The sequence below is a fragment of the Hyperolius riggenbachi genome, chromosome 2 (assembly GCF_040937935.1).
Source record: "Hyperolius riggenbachi isolate aHypRig1 chromosome 2, aHypRig1.pri, whole genome shotgun sequence".
Lineage (NCBI taxonomy): Eukaryota > Metazoa > Chordata > Amphibia > Anura > Hyperoliidae > Hyperolius > Hyperolius riggenbachi.
Genome location: NC_090647.1, coordinates 238,920,720 through 238,939,662, shown reverse-complemented (window position 1 = coordinate 238,939,662; position 18,943 = coordinate 238,920,720). Strand labels below are relative to the sequence as shown.

At 41.3% G+C, this 18,943-nt stretch overlaps 1 protein-coding gene and 1 long non-coding RNA gene across 7 annotated transcripts in view; one reads left to right on the top strand and one right to left on the bottom strand.

The window, feature by feature from the left end:
- Window positions 1-18,943, bottom strand: part of FRMPD4 (FERM and PDZ domain containing 4) — a 562,898-nt gene that overhangs the window by 265,030 nt on the left and 278,925 nt on the right. The gene's annotated exons all lie outside the window — the stretch shown is intronic.
- LOC137546209 (uncharacterized) overlaps window positions 1-18,943 on the top strand; it is a 201,801-nt gene that overhangs the window by 44,160 nt on the left and 138,698 nt on the right. The gene's annotated exons all lie outside the window — the stretch shown is intronic.

Genomic DNA, 18,943 nt, shown 5'->3' with positions numbered 1-18,943 from the left:
AATTTTTCATCTTTGATTTAGAATAGCTTTTCAGCATTTTGTAATGGAAAAAGTAGCAAAATATTGGTGAAAAAGTAACATCCAAATTATTTCAAGTATTTTTTTTTGCTTGCTGGTGGTTTAAAAGGCATTTTATTAACAAGTTTTAAAAAACCTCACCTAGGAGAAAACTCAGGTGAAAAATGTAATTGCATATGGCCCATGGAATCTTATGTGGGAAGAAAAATGTCAGTCCACTTGGACTCAATACACCCTGACCCCAAGTAATCTTTACTGTGTACTGGAAGCACAGGTAAAGATAAGTGGGCATTATAAAAAGCATGTAACATGCCTTTATTAGAGATGGCCCGAACGGTTCGCCAGCGAACTTCTGTGGTTTGCGTTCGCAGAGAACCGCAAACTTTTCCAAAAGTTCGATTCGCCCTCATAGTGCATCATTAGGGTCAACTTTGACTCTCTACATCACAGTCAGCAGGCACATTGTAGCCAATCTGGCTACACTCCCTCCTGGAGCCCCACCCCCTTATAAAAGGCAGGCAGCGTCAGCATTGAACTCACTCGTGTGCCTGCAGTAATTAGAGAAGGGAGAGCTGTTGCAGACTCTCATAGGGAAAGCTTAGTTCGGCTCTTGTAGGCTTGTTAGCTTGCTCCATGCTGATTCTTATTGCTAAAAAAGCACCCCTCAACAGCTAATCTTGTTCTTGTGATCTATTTTTATTTTTTGTGTGGCCCACTTGCATTATATACAGCCCTGTCAGTCAGTCACAGCTGGCCTTTGGCCCCTTGGTGGTAATTACTACTGTGCCAGGTGCAGATTTGTAATACCCATCACTGCATATAACTACCTGTTGTTCACAGTGCACCCACCTACCTACGTGAGCACATGCAGTGTCACTGTGCCTGTCCTGTACCTGTCGGTGTGGGACAGGTGCACATTGTAATACCCATCACTGCATAAACCTACCTGTTGTTCACAGTGCACCCACCTACCTACGTGAGCGCACGCAGTGTCACTGTGCCTGTCCGGTACCTGTGTGTGTGTGTGACAGGTGCACATTTGTAATACCAGTCATTGCATAATTGTTCACAGTACCTGTGTGACCGCACGCTGTGTAATATACCACTCCGAGCATACCTGTTAACTGCCCCTGTGTGACAGCTGCACATTGTATTGTAATACCAGTCACTGCATACCTGGCAGTCAGTGCATACCTTTCACTTGAATGTATGGCAGACTTGCCCTGTATAACTAGATTTCCCTAAGTCATCCTCCAATTGTGAAAAAATATGCTCAAATAAACTTGGGTATAGATCCAGAAGAATCTTATAAATTTGCGCCACAATATGGTCTGGTCTAACCTCCCTTACGCATAAATCCTCAAAAGATGTACAGCTACTCGTGGTGATATAGAGGATTTTATATAACTGTGTAATTGACAGTATTGGAACCAACTTCACAATGCCATAGCAGAAATGGGAGGAAGGACCCCAGTAACCAGAACCTTCCTCAATTGAGGCCACTAATAACTAGGAGATCATTTTTCATCTTCTCTTTACAATCACTTATCAGAACTTTGCAAATGAAAAAGTACCAAAAAGTAGGTGAAAGGTACTATCAAAATTATCTTGAATATTTTCTTGCTTGTTGGCGGGTCAAATGCATTTTATTGACAAGATGTTAAAATATCACCTAGGCGATAACTCAGGAAATAAACTTAATTGGCCCACATACAATTACTTTGGCCCATATGCAATTACCTTTTTCTCCTAGAAGAAAGTTGTAATCTTCTCTTTAAAATAACTTTTCAGCATTTTAAAATTGATGTTGTTGAGAAAATACTATCAAAATTATTGTGATTATTTTCTTGCTTGCTGGTGATTTAAAAGCCATTTTAGGACAAGGTGTGAAAATATTACCTAGGAGAAAAATGTAATTGCAGATGGACCCCTATGCCTGCAACATATAGATTGCGTGCATTACACAAGTTACACTATTTCCATAGTTATCAGCAGACAGTGTAGACTAGTGAATCGGGGCCCATGTTTGGTACAACAATCCTCTGACTCATTGTCTGTGATAATGCAATATACTGTAAGTTTCCACTCATGGTATTCAAATACCAAACATTTTTTAGAAACTGGAATTTGCTGGTGAGCTAGCTAGTGAGATCATGGCTATGCCTAGGGCATAGTAAAGTAAGGATTATATTTAGGCGGAAGGGAGACACTGATTACTACTGTGTGTAAGGTTTTTGCGTTAGGAATGGTACAATTTATTCAGGGATTTGTATTGTATTGCTGTTTTGTAAACTGATTTTGCTGCTTATTGCACTGTGGATCTTATTTCACTACAGCCTAAAAATATATGCATTAAACAAAGCATTGTGCATCAGTGATGCTTGTCTGCACAGTATAGCTGTAAACTATATTTTACTTTTCTTCAAATCAAATGAAATTAAATCAAATCAAAAATAGCTTTATTGGCATGACAAAGATACATGCAGGTATTACCAGAACAAGGAGAAATGTAGGACATGAAAGGGGCGAGTCCTGGGGGTGGGGTAGATGTATAGTGGATTAGTAGTTTGTGGACATTTTATAGATTCACAGTTGATGTATGCAATGCTCAGGCTGTGGCATATACTGTGTCATAGCGTGCAACAATTGTCACTGTGGATTCCTCCTCTCCCAGTAGAATGTAGAGTTTTCTCTTATCGTCTAATGAGTGAAAGTCTGGAAATAATTTCATCAATTGCTTGGTGCAGTGAGGGTTATTGCATCACTCTAGCATCACATTAGACCAGACATTTAGCATCAGTGTTGCAGGGTCAGTACTAGTTAGCCATGGTGTAAACCATTTTAAAACAGGCAGTTATTTTATAGTTAGATTGTGCCTACAGTTACAGGTTTGCAGTACCATAGGGAAAAATATAAAGTACATGACTTTGCGTGCATATATCTTTAGTCCATCTAGTTATAAAGGGGTCTGTTATTTATGATGTTTCTGTTCTGTTGCTACAATCTGGTATTACTGTCGCCCCCCCCCCCCCCCAAAAAAAAAAAAAATAAGTACACAACTTCCGTTGGCAATGCTACTTTCCGAATACAGTCAACACTTAGCAACAATGCTTTATGAGGGAGACCAAAGGATAGTGAATTGTTGATATGTGTTGTGCGCTAGAAAAAACTGGACATTTTTTCACCAATCAGCTTCAGTACAATCAACCTGGAATATAACTTTGCAGCTTCTACAAGGCCATGTATTGTGCTGAAAATCCTATATAGCCATAGAACATTGAAGATGCATTAGAGTGAATGACCCAGTACTGAATACCAGACCACCTCTTCTAATGAACATGCTTCCCCTACCTCCATACTGACAAACCCATCATAAACTGAGGCAGTAAAAGCAAGCAGTCTGCAGAGCTTTTTAGCATCTAATGTTGGGGCTGTTTATGGGGGACTCAGGACTCAACACATCCAGATTGAGAGAACAAAGATATTCCATACAATGAAACTCAAAACTTACTTCCTTCTAAGGAAAAGCAGTGTCTACATTTAAGCCTTCACAGGCCAAGTGACCTGCAAAATGAGAGGTGTGACCTCCCAGAACTTACTGTGAGCTTGAGTCTGACTAGGTGGAAGAAGAGGTTGAGCTGAAAATGTCTTTAATATCCATGAGTCTCTCACTCATTGATCACCTGCCAGACTCCATAAAACTCTTCCACAGTTAACATTTTCTTTTTGCCTAGACAAACTTACTTGTGACCGCTAACACAACTGTAAAGGGTAGTAAGCTACAAATTATTCATGTAAACACATACCATAACACATATGTGGAGATTTATGAAATCTGTCAGATGTTGCTCCTCACAAAACAGGAGCAGTGTGTGACAGATTTACATTACCAGAGCAGGTGCAGTCATAAATATCCTTCACTGGGCCACTTCTTATTATCCTGCATGTTGTTGTCTAAATTGCCATTGCAAACCTGTCACTGTGTTTGCTGAAGTGTTGCAGTGACTTACAAGTACAAAGGTTGCAAAGTCACTGCAGAAACAGAGTGGACTGTGTAGGATCAGCACTAGAGTATGGAATACACTTGCCACTAAAAGACTGCCACAGTCTATATATACAGACAGAAATGGCTACTTTAGTGAACTTTAAAAGCAGGTTGCAAGTAATTGAAAAAGATGTTAAAAAAGGAATTGCACTAAAGTGATAAACAGTAACTTGGGGGGCACTCTTATGCACCAAAACATTCCCTTGGATGTGAATCTGAACTCTAGATGTGTGCTGTTGTTGTGTTGTTTTTTTTTAAGTGTACCAACGCCGAAGCTCAGGTCAAAAATCACATACTTACCTAAGAAGAGCGAAGCCTCTGGATCCTATAGAGGCTTCCCACCACATCCTCAGGTCCCCCGTTGTGGCTTACAGACCCCCTAAAGATTACCGACAATGGCTTATATAAACACATCTGTACTTTCTCCTCTGAGACAGCAAGGCATTACTATCCTTTTTTTTTTGGGGGGGGGGGGGGGGGGGGTCTGCAGTTCCCCAGTGCTGAGATATCAACACTTGTCTTAAGGTGCATACACACCTGTGATTGATGACACCCATCAGGGATCGGTACCCAATCCCCTTGGTGATATAGCTGGGCCGGCCAGTACAGATGCATGTCAGTTGCGTAGCGGACGACGTGCACTGTAGCTATGTGAGGGGGCATGGAGTGGCACATGTGTGATGTCACATGTCAGGCGGGGGAGCGTCGTCTTCAAACTAGCTGGCTGCCAATCGAGTGAGTAGATCCGTCGGGTGGATCGCTTGGGGGTCGTCGGTCGGGGTCTGCCGTACACACGTTTGATTATTGACTGAGACGGTCGTTATCAGCCGTCTAGGCTGACTTAAGTCAAGCGTATGTACAAGCCTTTATTGATTAGTTTCAGTTGCCAATAGTAGCTACTCACTGCACTTTCCCTCACCCTCTTGTGTAAACAAAGTTAGTTATCTCAGAGACTCTAGAAAATAACTGTATAATATCAGGAAAATGCTGTTGAATGTCATCAGAATTTGAAGAAAGCAAGATGGCAGCCCCCACAACACAAAGACAATACATTATGCAGCTCTGGCTAGCTAGGTAAGATGACTGTGCATTCGTAAAACAATGTTGTTTAGGTATAGAGAAAAATGGCGGAGATCAGGTCAGATGAAGAAAAGTTCAGGGCGGTTGCTGTACACCCAGGGCCGGCCCTAGACTTTTTGCCACCTGAGGCAAACTTAGAAAAAATTGCCGACCCCCCCAGCCGTGGGTGCGTGGGGGGGGGGGCTGGCCGCCAAGCCGGAGGGGTAGCAGGCAGAAGGGGGGTATTGGGTCTAGCGGCGGGGAGGGGGGTCGGACCTCCCTTGCCTGGGTCCCCCGATCTGCGCTCCACCTCCAGCTTTAAATGGTTACATAGCAGCCGATAGTAAGAGGGACGGGCGGGGATCACTCACCTCTTCCGGTTCCAGCGTGCGCTCCACTGACATCACTTCCTGCAACGCCGTCCACTTACAATACAATGGGCGGCGTTGCAGGAAGTGACATCAGTGGAGCGCACGCTGGAACCAGAAGAGGTAAGTGATTCCCACCCATCCCTCTTACTATCGGCTGCTATGTAACCATTTAAAGCTGGAGGTGGAGCACAGATCGAGGGACCCAGGTGAGGGAGGGGGGTCCGACCCCCCTCCCCGCCACTAGGCCCAATACCCCCCTTCTGCCCGCTACCCCTCCAGCTCAGCAGCCAGCCCCCCCCGCACCCACGGACGGGCGGTTGCCGCCCCCTAGAAGTGCCGCCTGAGGCAAAAGTTTCACCCCGCCTCATGAGCGGGCCGGCCCTGTGTACACCAATTGGTGCTGAACACCAATGCATCACAATATTGTTACTTATACTGTTAAGAGCTCATCTATGTGCCTTGCTATTGCTAACTGCACCTTGTGTGGCTAAACTGTGAAATGACATACTTTAGCAGTTATCTGACTGGGGTAAGGGGTATTCCAACCTGCTATATGAGTAAACTGGAAAAGAAAACTAATGATTTAGTTCCTGATGGAAATCTGTTCACTCCAACAAAACCTATTCCCTCCACACCTACTGCAAAATGAAATGGTGATGTCAACATGAACATTTAAAGTGGTTATGTCTACCAGATAATACACTGTTGCCATGGCTTCAAGAAAGCATAATTCAGCATGTTTAAAATATCATAGCTGGCTGCATCCTTTGCTGGGAAGGTAAAATGAAAAACACTACTTTAAAAAAAAATGTAAGTGCATCAACGATGTTAAATTTAGTAAACTTTAAATAATACAATTTTACAGATGATAACAGTATATAATCTGGTTTTGAGTGAAGCTGTAAGTTAATGGTGATGGTAAGGTAGAATTGTGTGTTGACAAGGATAGAATTGTGTGGAGTACAACATATATTAATTCTGTTCAGAAGATGCCTAGATAGGACAACGATCTTCAACTATACAGTCATTTATAACACTGGAACATAGTACAAACAATGCAGTTATTTTCAGAACATTTATAGGTCAAGGTGATCATTCAATACATTTAATTCACTTGCTTTTGGTGTCTAGAGCCTCTCACCTAACACTTTGTGTTGAACTCCTGACACTAAAAATGAACGTGCATTTCCAGTCATAGAAATACATAAGTGCTGTTTTTGTTGTGACATTCAATATTTTATTATTATAATGTTTTATTATTATGTTGATTGCTATGCAGGTGTCCTAAGGTGAAAACAGGTAACAGTTAATCAAAAGACAATGCCTACTACAAAAACAAACAAAAAGCTACAAACATTTTGGGATGCATTAAAAGGGAAATATAAACTTGAGATGCTAGCATAATATTGCCCCTGTTTAACTCTCTAGTAAGGCCACATCTGGAATATGGAATTCAGTTCTGGGCACCACATTACAGGAAAGATATTGCAGTTTTAGAGCAGGTGCAGAGACGAGCAACAAAATTGATACGAGATGGAAGGTCTCACTTACCAAGAAAGGTTAGATAAACTGGGTTTATTTCGTCTAGAGAAAAGACGCCTTACAGGGGAGCAGGCTGGTGTTGTACTTTGTTTTCTGGTTGAACTCGATGGGCATATGTCTTTTTTCAACCCAAATAACTATTTAACTATGTAGCCTACTAATTCTAATTTCAGAGCTTAACGGTGCAATGTGAGGATCACCAATTTGGCAACTTCTACATGCTGCCCAAAATACTCCAGTAAACCCAGACAAACCCATGATAAAAATATGAATATTTTAAGAGTTTTTTTTTAGGTTTTTTTATTTATTTATTTTATTTTAAGACTCTAGTCTAGTCTCTAGTTCCCTGCAGGACACAACAGATTTCTTAAACTCCTCACAGTCAACAGTTACCAGCAAAACACTGCTTGTTTCCATTCATGCTTACAGTAATATTCTAGACGGGGGGGGGGGGGGGGGGGGGTCAAGGCATGATATTCTAGACGGGGGGAGGGGGGGGTCAAGGCATGTCACAGATTTCTGTTATTTTTACTTAACAAACAATGCAGTGCCAAGGATCTGACAATGCTCATTACTCATTTTCTTCATCCTTACCCTTAATTACCCTTTTAATGATAACAACTTATAGAGACAGATATGAGCATCAAAATGGCACCACAATATGCAAACTTTTTCATGGTTGACTTAGAGGGGAAATTTCCAACATCTCACAGCAGAAACCACGTATTTACCATTGCTACACAAATATTGCTATTATAAGGTGTAAAGGAGTTAACAAGTTAAAGCAATCCCACTCAAAATTTAAAGAGAATCTGTATTGTTAAAATCGCACAAAAGTAAACATACCAGTGCGTTAGGGGACATCTCCTATTACCCTCTGTCACAATTTCGCCGCTCCTCGCCGCATTAAAAGTGGTTAAAAACAGTTTTAAAAAGTTTGTTTATAAACAAACAAAATGGCCACCAAAACAGGAAGTAGGTTGATGTACAGTATGTCCACACATAGAAAATACATTCATACACAAGCAGGCTGTATACACCCTTCCTTTTGAATCTCAAGAGATCATTTGCGTGTTTCTTTTCCCCTGCACCTATCTTCCACTGAAGTGTCAGGCTGTTTCTTCCTGCAGAGTGCAGACAGCTCTGCCTGTATGTAATTCCTCAGTATGTGAAAGCCCAGCCTGCTCAGAGGATTTATCCAGCTTGTAAAAGATAAGAGAGAAGAGAGAAGCTTCCCTAATCTAAATAATACACAGGCAGTGTGCAGAGAGGGGCCTGGAGGGGGGAGATGCATCACAGAACCACAACACTGAAGAACTTGGCAGCCTTCCAGACACAGGCCGACAAGTCTGACAAGAGAGAGATAAGTTGATTTATTACAGAGATGGTGATAGTAGAATGTGCTGCAGTAAGCCAGAACACATTAGAATAGCTTTTGGAACTGGTAGGATGATAAAAAACAGGATGCAATTTTTGTTACGGAGTCTCTTTAACACATTCCCCCCATCAATCAATTAAAAAACAGACTTCTCTATGAACTCTGTAAAAGTCTTAGACACTTCAGTGCCTATGAATAATAGCACACATCTATATATAGAAAACCACTGATAGTGGCAAACACAACTGCAATGTCAGCTTTCACCCACAATACACAAGGCACGCCTTCATAAACAGCCAGGCCACTAGATACCACTGTGCATGCATGACACCCAGCACAGCAATAAACACTTTTGAGGAATATTGAATCTTTCCATAAGGACAGAGAATCAGAACCATCTCCACTAGCATAAATGCAGCATTTAAAACCCAGAGGAAAACTATTGGTAATGTAAAGAAAGAAAAACACATTTCACTTGTATCTATGTACAATTCAAAACTAGAAGGCATATGCAAAATCATTAAAGCGGGATTGTCAGTCATAAAATCAAATTCCATTACCCAGCTCTGTGTTTAATATGCAACCTGCAACCTTATCCTGCACTGCAAGCACTCCAATCTATTCAGATTATTTCCTGCTGTAGTACATCTTATCTCAGTCAGCCTGGCTCTATTTTTCCATTGCAAATGAGAAGGAAGCTGGTTGTCATCATCTCTCCCATATTCCTGCTCCTCGCCGATCATCTGAGGACAGTTCAGTGAGCTGCAGAAATCTGATCTATACTGTGCTCACATATTTACAAAGCGTGCTAGCTATGACAGTGCAGTTTCTGGGAGAAAAAAAGGGAGGGAGGAAATGACATCAGGATTGGCTTCAGTCAGAGGGAATCAAGATGGCAAATGCCAGGAAAATAATTCTCTTTATTTACTACATAGAATTCACTGAAATAAAAAAGTAGACAGTACAATACATACTGTATGTTATGTAAGTAGAACAAGTTATTATCTACTTATATATGTGTTTTTTTTCCTGGGATAGTATGGCTGTCCCTGTTGCTTTAACCTCCTTAGCGGTAACCCCGTGTGTGACACGGGGTAAGCCGCCGGAGGGTGCCGCTCAGGCCCTACTGGGCCGATTTACTTAATTTTTTTTTTGCTGGACGCAGCTAGCACTTTGCTAGCTGCGCCAGCACCCCGATCGCCGCCGCCGCGCGCCCGATCGCCGCTATCCGGTGCGGCGCGCGGCCCCCCCCCCCCAGACCCCGAGCGCTGCCTGGCCAATCAGTGCCAGGCAGCGCCGAGGGGTGGATCGGGTGGATCGGGACGTCATCCCGCCCCGTCGCCATGGCGACGGGGGAAGCCCTCCAGGAAATCCCGTTCTTTGAACGGGATTTCCTGATCGCCTATCGCCGGAGGCGATCGGCGGGGCTGGGGGGGTGCCGCTGAGCAGCGGCTATCATGTAGCGAGCCCTCGGCTCGCTACATGATAAAAAAAAAAAATTTTTTTTAAAAAACTGTTGCGCTTCCCCCTGGCGGTATTTTTCATACCGCCAAGGGGGTTAAGGGACAGCCCATCATAACAGAAGATGAGTCTCTAGCAGAAATCTTTCCATGCTCTTTTTTTCTAGCCTTCAGAGAACCACCTAACCCCAGAAACCAACTAGTTAACAAGAAACTTAATTCTACTGATAGCATTATCAGGGGAACGAAAGAAAGCAACAGTACATTCTGCAGACTGTGCAAGCCTCAGAGACATTTAAAAACCAAATAAAGACCATACTAATGCGCTTCCAGCAATGTGGTCTAAACCTAACAAAAAATACAAAAAAATAATTATCCTAAATAGGCATTCTATATAAGGACACAGTGAGTATAATCATCATATGGTAACATGCCATCATTTTTACCAGCCAAATCATAGTGCTAAATAAATGAGTGTTATAGTTCTGAAAGGAAGGTTTTGAAGCATGCAGGACCAGAAAACCTTTGAACTAAGGATGATAACCTAGTAACCTAAATAACTATTCAATTTTCTGCACTGTAACAATTGAACTAAGATTTTGTAAGCTTGCAAGAAAACTATGTACAGTTAGTTATAAAAGTCACTACTTGAATCAACATCTGTTGATTTAATGTCGGCAGATGTGCTTCATGATTAATAGTGGACCATACCTCACTCATTCACTCATGTAAGGGACTAAAATGACCCTAAATGTTCTCTTACAAAAAAAAAAAAAGAGCAAAAAAGACCTCCCATGACATATAACTCCTAGTTAGTAGCTGAATATACAAATCATTCCTTTATCTGCTTGACAATGCTTACATCTAGATCTACTGGTGTTCAGAGTTCCTATAACCTATTTATATTTATTTAAATTTACAGTCATATAATCCAGAGCAGACAGCTGTTTCAGGTCTCTGGTGTTCATCATTGCAAGACATGAATTGATATGGTTTTACAGAGTAGCTACTAGCCACGTAATACCAAGATTTGTATAGCACTTTTCTCCTGTCAAGCTCAAAGCACTTGAGAGCTGCAGTCACTAGGGGCATACTCAGTAGACTGTAGCAGTATTAGGGAGTCTTGCCTAAGGACTCCTTACTGAATAGGTTCTACAGCTAAGTAATGGCAAACTAGCATTACTATGACATATGTGCACACGTACAGCTGAATAACTGCCAATGCCCTCAGTATGAAGAAAGCATATGTTGGCTAGCCAAGGAGTAGGGATGCTACAGTATTGTGATTAGGGCAGGAACCAGGATTGTGAAAGAACGAAGAAATGTGGGATACATGTTTAAGAAAAACAGCACAAAAAATAACGAGTGAGTATGTGGTGTAAAGGAGGGAGCGAGATAAATTTTTTTCCTGCTGAACAGTGTCCTTGCGGAGTTGAGGTTATTGAGGTTTTTTCAACATTTATTGTTACATTTTGAAAGGAAAAAAAATCTGAGATGCTAGAAAAATGAGGAGTACTGTTTTGGTCATTTTTTTCCTAACACTTTGTTTACCTAGAAACTCATTGTTCTAAAAGAAGTGATAATAATTATTGTTCCATGAAGCTGAACATGCAGAACACTTTATGAATTATAAAATGAACAGCTAGCATAATTTGCAATTTGCAAATAATCACTGGATGGAAGGCTTGAGTATATAGTCTTGAAAGACACTAAACAATAAGCATTCTCAGGATTTATATTTAGGTAAAAAATTAGAATGTCAAACTTTGATTCTATAATGGCTACTGAACATAGTAAAAGCACAATTTTATTAAATCTACTTTCTTACTTGCAACTTATTTAAAGCACCCCCCCCCCCCCCAAAAAAAAATGGGTCAAGGAAAATTACGGTAAATTATAACTATTGGAATTAAGCATTTCAACAATGCATTACCTGCAAATGAACACCTGCTCCTAAAGGCTTAAAGGGAGCCTAAATCGAGTAGGATATGGATTTTTCCTTTTAAATTAATACCAGTTGCCTGACTGTCCTGCTGATCCTGTGTCTCTAATACTTTTAGCCACAGCCCCTGAACAAGCATGCAAAGCAGGTGCTCTGACTGAAGTCAGACTGGATTAGCTGCATGCTTGTTTCAGGTGATTCAGCCTCTACTGCAGCCAATGAGATCAGCAGGGATGCCACACAACTGGTATTGTTTAAAAGGAAACAGCCATATCCCTCTCAGTTTAGGTTCCCTTTAAGATTATTAGAGCATTAGTGGTTTCCTGTAAACAGATGGTGGTCTTACAATTACCCGACACTTCGTTCCTGTGAAGTACAAGTATCCCAAGGCCATCCTAGTAAATGACATGAGCTTTAACCTATCTCTGAGGCATGTAATTGAATGTTCTGGATGGAGGTTTGTTTCTCCTACAGTCTCCCAGCTCTACCCCCTGACCTCACTCTCCAAATCTATGTGTTACCCTAACTAAGCTGGAAAACCAATGAGGGATTCTGGTAGAACATTCAAAGATGCTTGGTCAGTGTTCCACCTTAACAGGAGAATATAGGGAGCCCTGGAATGATGCATCTTTGCATATCACATCACAGTTCCCTGTTGGTCCTTTGATCTGACCAATGGGGAACCTTTTTCAGGGAGTATCATCATTGGTACAATAAATGAAGCAATAACAAGGGGTCCCAGAAGGAGAGTTAATGATGATTTCTTTAGGGGCGTCCTTATTCTTATTGTGACATAGTTTGACAGGAAGTGGTGATTTGGTGGTGCCCGGCAGTGTCAGCTGTATTTGCTGATTTGCAGCCAGGGTGACTCTACAATGAAGAATTTATAAAAAATAAAAAGAAGGCAGAAGAACTGAATGATTGAAGAACAAAACAAAATATGTTTTTAAAGTAGAAGAGAGAAGTTAAGAGATGAAAATACGGTAAGAATACAATAATATTAGAAAAAAATGACTTTACAAGATAGACAGAAAATTTTAATCTGGGAAAGCACTCATATATGGAGATAAAGTGAACTGAGACCCCCAGTCCACACAGCACTAGGAGTGAAGTCCAAAAAGAAAAGTTTAAGGCCTCTTTCACAGTGGGACGGTGCGTTTGATGCGACGTTAAGGTTCGCATAATGTGCCCCTAATGCAATGCATTGAAAGACTATAACTTGGACGTTATAGTACATTCTTTAGCCATTTTCGTCGCACAGTGATGGAACGAAAACGGCGCATGCATTCCATAAAAAAAACCCATTACTGAGCATGTGCAACACACACAAAGCAGCAGATGTATTACTAAACGCACAGCATCCAGCACTTTCTAAATATTGCTACACGTTACACACAACGCAATGTGTGCACGGTGAATGTTGCACAGAGTTAATATTGCTGTGCGTTAGTCCACGTTAAAACATCTTCTAACGTGCGACTTTAACGACGCTCTGTGAAAAAGGCCTAAGGGTTGGCATAGCTCTTTCTTATAGCAATATAAAACCCATCAGCAAAAATTTATGAGGTAGAGAAATTTTTATTTCTTGTACCTCATACATTTTTGCTGATGGATTTTATATTGCTATAATAAAAAGCTATTTTTAAATGCTATGCTATAATAAAGAGCTATTGTTTTCTAAGTGGTGCCGACCCTTACAATTTTCTTACAAGCTAGACATACACAGAAGAAGAAAGAACATTACAGAACAGAAGATAACGTATATAAACAGATGAAAAAAGAAGTACACATATTAAAAAAGGGTTTTCATAAAGAATTTACTTTTAGCACTTTTATCTAAATGTTTAGGGGGCCAAAAATGCCCCCTTTACCTAATTACGTGGGAGGGGAAGGACATCTGGTGCCCCCTATTATTAGATTCTATTATGAGCTCACCCCAGGACCTACCATCTCATGTGTTGGGTAGTTACTCCCATCTCCCCAAGCATGAGGTGGGGATAATATGGACAATGGGCCAAGGGGGCATTGCAATAGAAGAGAAAGATGGTTACTTTTCCGTTAGCCGGGCACAACCGCTAGGTGGTTCTAATGACTATTCCCCCTCCATGCCACCGTGGATAGTAGGCAAAGATAGCTATCGCTGAGGTGTCGTTAATTACTATTCCCCCTCCAGGCCGCCATGAATATTAGGGAAAGATGTAACTCTGCTGCCAGTGATCGCTGGAGTTACATCTTTCCCTACTATCCATGGAGGCCTGGAGGGGGAATAGTAATTAACGCCACCTAGCGGTTGCGCCCGGCTAACGGAAAAGTACCGAAGGTCATGGTCATAGACCATGTGGGCTGGTATTGGCCAGGTTGCAGAGCCCCACATGACTGCATAGGGATTAGGAGAAGTGTTAAAGAGGCTGTGTCTTTCTTTTTATTTTATTGAATTTTTTTTAAGTTTAAAATTAAAAAAAAAATGCTGAGATGAAAAGTAGTGCATGGTGCAGAAGACAGTTTCACAAATCCAATAGAAATCACAAAGCATCTTGCTAAAAAAAATCATCCGGCATGCCACAAAAGGTCCCCTTGTAATTCTCAAGGCAATTAGTTTAACATTCCATATGAGGTTAAAAATGCACAGCATTGACTCAGTGTGCAATGCCAACTGCCAAGGAGCTAGAAGACTGGCATCCAGCAAGTCTTTTATGTCTTGGAATCACATCAGGCACTGTGAGGCTTTGTAATTAGAGTTCAGCAGAACAATATAAATGTAGTGAAATCAGGAATATTGAGCTTAACCCATGTTCATATAATATACCCAATCATCCCTAGAATAGCATTTTCCTGAGAACATGATTGGATATGTATACCTTACTTTTAATCCCTTACTAACTAAGCAATTATACTAGTTCTGAATCAGATTGATAATAATATTGGTTAGGCAATAGTAGTCTAGCAGAATAAAACTGAAGTTTTAGTACATGCAAATTAGGAATAAATTCACAAATGCTATGTAAATGTCAAAGACTCTAAAAAAACTACAAATTTAAAAAATTACTGTTCGCTAATGGAAAACTATAACTTCTTAAAGTTGAATTTAAAGAGAACCTGAGGTGGGTCTTAAGAATGCCATTAGGACACAGAGGCTGATTCTGCATACAATGCCCAGCTTCTGTTATTATACTGTGCCCCCCCAGGCCCCCCCCCCCCCCCTGCGCTCTGCTGTCCCCCATAAATAAAACCGCTGTGCTAGTGACATGCAGTGTGTCGCTAGCAGGCTGTGTACCGCTGAGTGTCTGTCACCGCCGTTCCCCCATCTCCTCTATAGCGTCGCTCCCCGCCTGCGTCCCCTCCCTTCCCGCTGATAGGAGGGAAGGGGTGCAGGCGGGAAGCGGCGCTATAGAGGAGGCGGGGGAGCAGCGGTGACAGACACTCAGAGGTAACCAGCCTGCTAGCGACACGCTGCATGTCGCTAGCACGGCAGTTTTATTTATGGGAGACAGCAGAGCGCAGGGGGGGGGCCTTGGGGGGCACAGTATAGTAACAGAGGCTGGTCATTGTATGCAGAACCAGCCTCTGTGTCCTAATGGCATTCTTAAACCCACCTCGGGTTCTCTTTAAGTCATGACATTAGGAAAAATGACACATTGATACATATACATATCTGCATATACTAGAAGGGTGTAGAGGTGCCCGAAAAGATAAAGACATAAAGGCACAGTAGTGTAAGATGGAATCACTTATATCTTAAGTGGGTCTAAGTCTCCTCCTTATATGAATATACAGTATATATATCAGAATCATTTTTATTCGCCAGGCACGACAGGGTCATGCTCGGATTTGGGCTTGGCACAGCAATTAACAGAGTAGAGATAAAAGTATAGATAACAGAGTATAGATAACAGGACATAAAATGCATAAAGGCATAAACAAACAAGGCATAAATACAAGCAAAACAAAAAAAGCAAACAAAAGCAAATAAGAAAGCAAGCAGGGCGGCAAGGTGCAGTTCAGAATACAGTGGTGGAGGGGATGGAATGACCTACAGGGGGTTCAGGAGGGTGACAGCTGAGGGAAAGAAAGAGTTCCTTTGCCTTGAGGTTTTGGTGGCGATGGACCGAAACCTACGGGAGTCTGCAGAAGTACCGTTGGCCCGGGTGAGAGGGGTCGCCGGCAATTCTCAGTGCTCTTGTGCGCAGCCTGGAGTTGTGGAGGTGGACAAGCGAAGGGAGATGTCTGCCAATGATTCTCTCTGCTGATCTAATGACCCTCTGAAGTTTTTACCTGTCTCTGGTGGAGGAGCCAGCGAACCAGACTAGGATGGAGGAGCAGAGGACGGACTCGATGGTGGTGGTGTAAAAACACGTTAGTAGCTCTTGAGCCATGCCGAACTTCTTGAATTGGCGGAGGAAGAAGAGCCTCTGCTGGGCTTTCTTCTGGGTCAGGGCTGTGTTTGCCTTCCAGCTCAGGTCTTTGGAGATGGTGGTGGCCAGAAGGTGAACGCTGGTTACTCTTTCAACCTCGGTGCCATTGATAAAGATTGGTGGGGGGGAGGGGGCATGCTTCCTGAAATCCACAATCAGCTCTACGGTTTTGGATGAGTTAAGGACCAGCCTGTTCTCCCTACACCACTGGGAAACTCTGAGGGGCCCCCGTGTTCATTGTCCTTGGTTGAGAGGTGACCTCCCCAAGTTTAACGACTTGAGTTCTGTTAGTGTATATATATATATATATATATATATATATATATATATATATATATATATATATATATACGTACACATAAACCTGAGAACCTCTGAGAAACACATTATTCAGTGATTCAACACATATCTCTCTTCTACTTATTGCCCTCAGCAGAACGTAAGTAATCACAACCTACAGTATATTTCCTCTTGAGTTTGTGGTCCTTACTTTCCTTGTATGTTTCCTTGACCCAAAAATCTATGTTGTTTTTGTCAGGTTACTTTAACACTATTGTTATATGAGAAGAATTCTTCTGTGAGAAGAGTGACTCCAAGAAGAAGTAAACAAAGCTGACTGGAAACAGGTCATTTCATTAGTCACCCATGCAAGAGGTTTTTACCATTAGGTGACCATAAGGGCCCTTTTCCACTAGCAACCGCTAGCGTTTGCACTAAACGCTAGCAATTGCGATTCAGCTAAGTCCTACATTTTCCCGGCGATTGCGATTTTGCTAAGCAATGCACTGCATAGCAAAATTGCTGCAAAAATTGCGCTTTAGTAAAAAACGAATCGTGGTAGTGGAAATTACCTACCGCGATTCCTATGTTAACATGCAAACCATAGAGATTTAAAAATCACTAGCAATTTGCGATTTTGCAATTCAGCATTGCAATCGCCGCTAGTGGAAAAGGGCCCTAAGAGAGTGAGTAGTTTTACACAGTGTTTTAACCATATCTTGGTTTAATTACTACACTTTCAGCAGCTGTATTTGTCATAGTTTTCTTTTTCCTAGAGTATCCACTTGGACTTTATTCAAGTAGTCGGATTTGCATGTCTTTTCACAATCAGGTGCTTTGTTTAAATATAGCATGCTAAAAATTGCTGGTGTCTATATTTAATCAGGACAGTTGACAAAACACAATGACTGAAATCAGCAGTACATAAATGGAGGTCTAAGGTTTCTTCCCCTCCACCCATCCTTCTATATTCCCTGTGCTGAACAAGATATCATCATCATCTCTCTAATAAAGAACCTCCTCCAGGTCATCTGTGATCTCTGGATATACATGGATACTGAACATGGCTTATGCCATTATTAATGCACAGAATAAAGATGTTATAAATGTTATTCATATTTTCAAACTACATTGGCAGATTTGTATATGCAGTGCTCATCCATTAGATATATTTAGTTTAACTTTAATGGTAGCATATCCCAAAGTCCACCAATCATGTACTAATGTGATAAAATGATAGGATGAATGTATCTGTAGGTGTCTGACACTGCCATAAAATCTCCTGGGTTCAAATCTTGACTTTTCCTGTTCAGTAAGCTAGGAATCAATTCAGCAAGGAGTCTTTGGTCTAGACCCCTTCAACACTGCTACTGCCAACTAAGCTTGCCCTCGTGGCTGCAGCTCAAGCACTTTGAGTCCACCAGGAGAAAAGCACAAAATAAATGTTTTGTGTCTTGTCTTGCCTTCAGTCCATTTAATAATTACCCTGGGAACCACAGAAACTGGAGTGTATTATAAGGTAATGCTTGACTTCAGCTGTTGTAGTTGAGTTTGGAATTGTGGAGGTGGACTAAGCTCTATTTTAATAATTGCATACTTGAAAAATAAAACATCATATCTTGTGGGATTTTTGTGGTGATGATGTAAAAGGTTAAACCCACCTCAGTGTGTCTAAAGGTGCTCACACACTATTCTGCCGCTCAGTTTACCATTTTAAAGCTAAGTTGGGCTTTAATGGAAGCCAAAATCAGTAACAGCAAGTTTTCTCATTGCTAAGCAACAAAAACAATGCCATCCATAGCAAACCTTATGTTGGCTGCAGTGCAACAAACTTAGAAAATGTAACAGTGTGGGTACAACAGGGACAAAGCAGTCTATAGGGAACAAATGTCAGCTCATATAGAGAGGCAAATCTTAAGCACAGCAAGAATGTATTCTTGAATGTAACAGACATAGCGGGTTATTTTATATAGTGGGCTGTATTATATTATAAGCTTGTGCACATTTAACCAAATCATGCCTCACATCTCCTGCAGCAACATTACATTAGACTGTACAGTGACTGATCATGTTTCTAATTCCATCAGTGGAGATCATATGGAAGCATAAAATAAGAATCTCACTAGCTATTGGCTATTTGACTGTGCATATTGCTTTTGGCCCAATTAAATAGAATGCTAGGTCTTAATCATTCAATGCAAGCAAACATTTAGTATATTATGTAATACTGGATATAATGTATTGGATGTTGCATAGACCAGTGCTGTACACCCCCTTTTCCAGAGTAACAAATCAGATTCTAGCTTTCAGCAGTTTCATTTCATTAAATTAATATAAGCATTACGGTTATGGTAAAAAATATTATTTGTGTAACCTAATCCTTTAACTTTCATATAAACTTGCATATCAAACAAATCAATTTCACACAGATAACTAA